This window comes from Panthera tigris, chromosome X (genome assembly GCF_018350195.1).
Source record: "Panthera tigris isolate Pti1 chromosome X, P.tigris_Pti1_mat1.1, whole genome shotgun sequence".
Lineage (NCBI taxonomy): Eukaryota > Metazoa > Chordata > Mammalia > Carnivora > Felidae > Panthera > Panthera tigris.
In genome coordinates, this window is record NC_056677.1 from 92,697,693 (window position 1) to 92,705,771 (window position 8,079).

An 8,079-nucleotide genomic window follows, 5' to 3' on the forward strand; every position below is an offset into this window, starting at 1 on the left:
AAGACCTGAACCAATTTAATGACACATTTGAAATGCTTACCAAACCAAACCAAACAAAAAAACCCAGGCAAATAGATTCCACATTTGGTAAAACCTTCCTTCAAAAAATGAAAATGAAATAAAGATGTTGAACAAAATGTGAGAGAAATTATCCTATACAATGTTAAAAACTAAATGGAATTCTAAACGGAATTCTTCAGGTTCTAATAATATGATGAATCCAGTAACTTTCTATGTGATATAGCAGCACAGGACTGCTAAAAGAAATGTGTAACACCAGAAAGTATAAATTAGTGTGCAGGTTATGTCCTATGTGGAAGAAATATGACAGTAGGACAAAGAATGGGAGAGGCTAAATGAAGTGAAACTCTTGTACATGTTTTGCATTACTTGGAATGTGGTAAAATAAGTGATTTGAGGTAGAATGTAATAGGTCAAGTATGGGTATTCTAATCCTTAGGGTAAACATCATAAGGATTATACAAGAACGTGTAACTGAAATTTGTTAGGAGATGTCGACACAACTTTCTCAGTAAATTTAGAACAGACAGAAAGAAGTTACTAAATCTATACATGTTGAAAAACACAATTAACCTGACTGACATATTTTGAATACCCTACCCACCTAACTTCAGAATACTCCTCGTTTTCTAGTGCATACGCAGCGTTTACCAAAACAGATTCTATGCGTGACCAGGAAAAAGTCTCAGCAAATTTGAAAGGGCTGAAATGACACGGAGTATGTGCTCTGAAAACAGTGGGATTAAGCCAGGAATTAGCAAGAAAGAGATAATTAGGTAACCATCAAGTGTTCAGAAATTAAATGACACACTTCAGAGTAACTAATGACACAAAGAACAAATGTGATGAAAATAAAAAAAATATTTTTAAATTAATGGTTACAAAATTATTGAATATAAAATTGCGTATGATGCAGTGATATGCAAACTAAAAGAAATAAGGCCTGAAATGCACATGTTAAATGGGAAAAATCAGTATCAGTAATTCAAGTATCTATCTAAATCAGCTTGGGATCGAACAGCAGATCAAATTCATTGCATTTAGAAGAACATAATATATTTTATAGACTTATATAAGATATAAAGTAAATGATATATTAAGAAATTATAGTCAAGAGGGGCACCTGGGTGGCTCAGTCGGTTAAGCATCTGACTTCGGCTCAGGTCATGATCTCGTGGTTCACGAGTTTGAGCCCCATATTGGGCTCTGTGCTGACAGCTCAGAGCCTGGAGCAGGCTTCTCGGATTCTGTGTCACCCCCTCTCTCTGCCCCTCCCCTGCTTACACTCTGTTTCTCTCTCTCTTTCAAAAATAAATAAAACATTTAAACATTAAAAAAAATTACAGTGAATAAATTCAACAAAGCCAAAAGTCAGTTTGTTGTCACAAATTAACGTAACTTTAACAATAATGATTAAAAAATAAAGAGTTATGAAATATCAGGTGTAAAAATGGGGCAGTTTTACTGATCAGACATTAAAATTATTACATATGGTATTAGGAATTTTATGTCAATAAAGATTAAAAATAGTTTTAGGTAAATATGATAAATGAGTTAAAATCCATAATATCTTAAAAAGCAGAGGGGTACCTGGGTGGCTCAGTCGGTTAAACGTCCGACTTCGGCTCTCGTCATGATCTCATGGTTCGTGGGTTCAAGCCCGGTGTCGGGCTCTGTGCTGACAGCTCGGAGCCTCGAGCCTGCTTCAGATTCTGTGTCTCCCTCTTTCTCTGGCCTTCCCCCACTCATGCTCTGTCTGTCCGTCTCTCTCAACAATAAATAATAAACATTAAAAAAAATTTGCAAAAGCAGAACTTTCCAAAACAGACACAGGAAAATTACATATGGTCTGAATACTGCTATATCTATTAAAGTAGTTGAATCCATGGTTAAAATACTCAAAAATTAAACTCTAAGTCCAAATGGCTTGATTGATGAATTTTTTCAAAAAGGCATAAATAATGCTAATTGTATGTAAACTCTTCAAGGGAATAGAAAAGGAGGGGAGAGCCCAACAAAAAAGGGCAGAATGTTTGGAATAGGCAATTCATAGGTAAAGATATAGAAATAACCAATAAGCATAAAAAAATGGAGCTCATATAATAAGTCATTAAGGAAATAAAAATGAAAACCACAATGTGATAGCATCATACACCCCCTAGATTGCTGCTGTTGCTGCTTCTTTTTTTTTTTTTACACTTATTTATTTTTGATAGAGACAGAGCACAAGTGGGGGAGAGGCAGAGAGAGGAGACACAGAATCCAAAGCAGGCTCCAGGCTCTGAGCTGTCAGCACAGAGCCCAACACGCGGCTGGAACTCACAAACCGCGAGATCATGACCTGAGCCGAAGTCGGACGTTTAACCCACAGAGCCACCCAGGTACCCCTGCTGCTGCTTAGTACAGGCAAATGCTTTTCTTCCCACTTGGTAACGACTGTCTTCATAATTGTAGCCATTCCAGTGGGAGTCAGTCCAAAACCCACAAAATTTGGGAGATCTGGCTAAAACCTCTATGGACAATGAGAAAACACTGGAGGATTTTGATGAGTGAACTAGCATCATTAATAATATTAACAAAAGAAATGAAAAAAGTAAGATAGTCTTAATACATTCAGGGAAAGATTTTAGTAAAAGTTAATATTTATGCATGGCAAAATCTCTTCAAATACTAGACATAGAAGACCAATTCTTCAAGTTATTTAAAAGTACCTGTATAAAAGAAACTAGAGCAAACATCACACTTGATGAGAGTCATTACTGAAATTAAGATGAAAACACTTTAGATTGTACTACAAAGCCACTAGAATGTTAAAGAAGGAAACAAAAACCTCAAACTATCAAATGATGGCAAAAATCACTAGGTATTAGCACAACCACTTTGAAAACCGTCGGATATTATCTGTGAAGACTGAACATGCACCATATCCTGTGACCCACTAATTCTACTTCTAGGCACAAACCTAACAGAAACGCATACATCTGTGCACGAAAAATATAGACAAAATATTGAGAATGGCACTATTTGTAATAAGCAAGAAGGTGAAAAACACATGTCTATCTGGAGTGGAATGGATCTGTTGTGGAGAATTTTATGCAGTGAAATACACATGAAAAAGAACAAACTACTGTTTCATGTTTTGGATGAATTTCACACGTACAATGGTGAATAACACCAAACATATAAGAACAGAAACCATTATAGTAGTTACCTTTAGTGGGCGGTAGTGACTGAGAGTGTTTGTCCTAGGCAAGGATATTGCCCACGATTGGACAAAGAACGCTTCTAATCTTATTTAGGGTGGGAATTATTCTGGGGTGTTCACCTTGTGGAAATTCTTGGAACTGTACACTTAGGATATATTCAATACTTCTCTGTACTTCTATATTGTGTGTGTGTATTTAATTTCTGAAATTAAGGGTGTAATGTTTTCTTTTACATTCTTACATTCTTACATTATTTCTTACGCTATTTTAAGTATTGTCACCTTATATTATGGTTTGGACATCTCAGTTCAAGTGTCCATTCAGTATTTTAATTCTCAAACTTGACTCATTTGTCTATTAATTATTGTATATGAGTTTTAGAGTCAATTTATTAAATACCAAAATTAGTCCTTTTGTGATTCTTAATTTTCTTAACTTAAAAATAATAATTTGGGGTTATATTTTATAAGACATAGACTTGAATATCCAGAAACATTGTTTATCTCTCATGTATTGAAGTTTTATTTCATCATATTCAGTATATACTCTTCAATATTTTTTGTATTTAAAAAATTTAAATTTTGCTTTTTAAAAATAAAATATGTATGTTTACTAAGAAAGCTCAGATCATAGGAGCACCTGGGTGGCTTCGTTGGTTAAGCGTCTGACTTCAGCTCAGGTCACGATCTCACCGTTCGTTCGTGAGTTTGAGCCCCGCCTTAGGCTCTGTGCTGATAGCTCAGTGCCTGGAGCCTGCTTGGGATTCTGTGTCTCCTTCTCTCTCTACCCCTCCCTTGTTCCCTCTCTGTCTCTCTCTCTCTCGAAAATAAATAAACATTAAAAAACATTTAAAACAAAGAAAACTCAGAGCATAAAGTAAATCAAAAGAAAATATAAATCATCGGTATTGCCATCTCAAAGATATGTACATTTTTTCTGTTTTGTAGTACGTGTGTGTGTACTTGTAACAAAATGATAGCATAGAATTAGGTATACTTATTTGAGAACAACTTTTTACTAAACATACATTATGAAGTATTTTTGATGGTATCAAAATACATTTGTGCAATCCATTTTTAATTTCTGCATAAAATCTCATTGCAGTTACCACAGTTTCTAGAGAAAAAACATGTAGAACGCAAACTGGTGCAGCCGCTCTGGACAAGAGTATGGAGGTTCCTCAAAAAGTTGCAAGTAGAATTACTCTACAAGCCAGCAATTGCACTACTAGGTATTTACCCAAAAGATACAAAAAATACTGATTTGAAGGGACACATTCACACCAATGTTTATAGCAGCACTATCAACAATAGCCAAATTATGAAAAAAGCCCAGATGAGCATCGACTGATGAATGGATAAAGAATATGTGGTGTATATAAATATTACTCAGCCATCAAAAAGAATGAAAGCTTGCCATTTGCAACGACATGGATGGAACTGGAGTGTATTATGCTAAGTGAAATAAGTCAGAGAATTACAAATATCATATGATTTTACTCATGTGGAATTTAAGAAACAAAACAGATGAACATAGGGGAAAGGAAGAAAAAAAAAAGAGAGGGAGGCAAAGCATAAGAGACTCTTAACTATAAAGAACAAACTGAGGGTTCCTGGAGGGGAGGTGGGGGGGATGGGCTAAATGTGTGATAGGTATTAAGGAGGGCTCTTGTGATGAGCACTGGGTGGTATATGTAAGTGATGAATCACTAAATTCTACTCTAGAAACCAACATTACACTAGATGTTAACTAAACATAAATAAAAACTTAAAAAAAAAAAAACAATGGCCGAATTGTGGACACCACCCAAATGTCTATCCACTGATGAATGGATAAAGAATGTATACAATGGAATATTACTCAACCATCAAAAAGAATGAAATCTTGCCATGTGCCATGATGTGGATGGAACTAAAGTGTATTATGCTAAGCAAAACACATCAAAGAAAAACAAATACCATATTCTTTTACTAATATGTGGAATTTAAGAAACAAAACAGATGAACATAGGGGAAAGGAAAAAAGTAAGAGAAAGGAATTCAGACCCTAAGAGACCCTTAACTATGTCGAACAAACTGATGGTTGTTAGAGGGCAGGAGGGTGGGATATGGGTTAGATGGGAGATGGCTATTAGAAGGTACTTGTTGTGATGAGCATTGAGTGTTTTATGTCAGTGATGAATCACTACATTCTGCTCCTGAAACTAAAATTACTCTATATGTTAACTAAAATTTAAATATTAGTTCGTTCAAGCTCCTATATTTAGACATGGAAGATATTTCCTATTCTCACAGGCACTATCAAATTAATTATAGCTAAACCCCGAGCATCCTTAGTTATTTCTTTAGTATAAGTGTGTAGAAATGAAATTGTTGGAACAGATGAAATGTCGATTAACAACTGATACAAAGAGCCACCTTGCTTTCCGGAAAGTTTATAGCAGTGTTTACTCCAACTAATGGTTTATATGAATGTCTGCTTTCATGTTCCCGTGAAAACTAAGTGTTATCATATTACTTGTTTTAAAGTTTGCTAATTTGATTGGCTAATTAATTTCTTGCTATTAATTTAGCTTATATTCTTAGACCATTTGAATGTGAGCTTTAAATGTATACCTATATATTTAAATTGGGCTTCTGTGTTTATTTTTCTGACTTTTACATTTATATAACTTGTCTATTTTCTATTGATGTATTTGTCTATTATTTATTCATAAGAACTCTTTAACTATTAAATTATTAACTTTGTGAAATATATTACGAATTTTATCACCACTCAGACCAGAAGTCAAATTCCTTATGTTAATTTAATCCACATGGATATCTGACTGTCAAACCAAAAAACTAAATTTTTTCTAATCTTAGGAGATAAGTTATTATTCACACTGGGATCTCATTTCCAGTTTTTTTTTCCTAATATACCATTCCATACATAATAAAACCAAACCATGCAAGTATCCCACAATAAAAGCCGTGGGGGAATTAACAGGAGGAATGGTAAGGGTTATCACTTTTTTAAGTTTATTTATTTATTTTTGAGAGACAGTGAGTGTGCATATGTGCATGAGTGGGGGGCACAGAGAGAGAGAGGGAGAGAGAATCCCAAGCAGGCTCCACACTGTCAGTGTAGAACCCCACCTGGGGCTCGATCTCATGAACAGTGAGACCATGACCTGAGCTGAGATGAAGAGTCAGACGCTTAACTGAGCTACCCAGGTGCCCCAAAAGTTTTTCTTTATATGCAAATTTCACCTCTAATTTGGCTTTATCCAATGGTATGTTATCCAGTTAGAGTATTTTCTTTTTTTAAGTTTATTAATTTATTTTGAGAGAGAGAGAGAGGGATAGGAAGGGCAGAGAGAGGGAGAGAGAGAGAATGTTAGGCAGGTTTCACACTGTCAGTGAAGAGCCCAATGCAGGGCTCGAACTCATGAACCACGAAATCATGACCTGAGCCAAAGTTGGCCGCTTAACTGAGTCACCCATGCACCCCAAGTTAGAGTATTTTCATCTTGTGAATTCCTGGCATACTTTGAAACACAGTATTATTTAGTAATACTAGAAAACTCCCCAAATGGATCTGTGTGTTTCACCATTCTGATGACAAGGCTATTTCTTGTATCTGTGTTCTGTGAATACATAGTCAATATCAAGCTTGCATAAATCTTAAGGATCCCAATTTAGACTTCTTAAGTATACCATGATCACTACAGGAGACTGTAAAAACACTCTAGGATTCAAATGTACTCAATGTATAAATATGTGGTAAATCATTTCAAAAGATATTATTTAAAGATAAAAGAAAGGATTATAGACCCATGTAGGTTTGAAATGCCCACTGGTATTATTTTCTTTTTTTAATTTTTTATTTAAAAAATTTTAATGTTTAGTAATTTTTGAGTGAGAGAGAGAGAGAGGGACACAGAGAGTGAGTGTGGGAAGGGCCGAGAGAGAGGGAGACACAATCTGAAGCAGGTTCCAGTCTCTGAGCTGTCAGCACAGAGCCTGATGCAGAGCTTGAACTCACAAACCACGAGATCATGACCTGAGCTAACCTAACCGACTGAGCCACCCAGGCACCCTGATACTCTTTTCTTTTTGAGCAAGGAGACCAGTATAACTCTCCCCAATTATCCTGTGTGTGTCCATGCATGCATGTGTGTGTGATATATATAAATATTCAAATATAAAAATAACAAACTTCTGGTTCAAGATAGCTGACTCTTCTCTTTCTTGATCTCTCTAAACATACATATATATATATATATATATGTATATGTGTGTTTATATGTGCGTACATATATGTATATATGTGTACAGATATACACATGTGTATATGTGTATATATGTGTGTATATGTGTATATGTGTGTATATATACACATATGTGTGTACACACATATATACACACACATATATGCATATATACATACGCATATATACACATATATACACATATATACACACATATATACATATACATATATACATATATATACATATATACATATATACACATATGTGTACACACATATATACACACGTATATATACACATACACACACACACATATATATGTGTGTGTGTATATATATATATATACATATATATATATATATGTATATATATATATATACATATTTCTTCTCCCCTCCCAAAGTCCCACTGAAATGGCTAAAGAGGCATGCAAAAAAATATAGTGCCTGATGGGAATGGATTAGTTATGAAACCTAACAAATGAAAAATTATTTCGTAGAATGAAAAAGACGAGGCCTACAAAATATTCAGTTTTTCGAGATAGGCTAAGATGGAATTCTATGTCAGTATTAGAACAATGGGGGCTGGAAGAAAGGG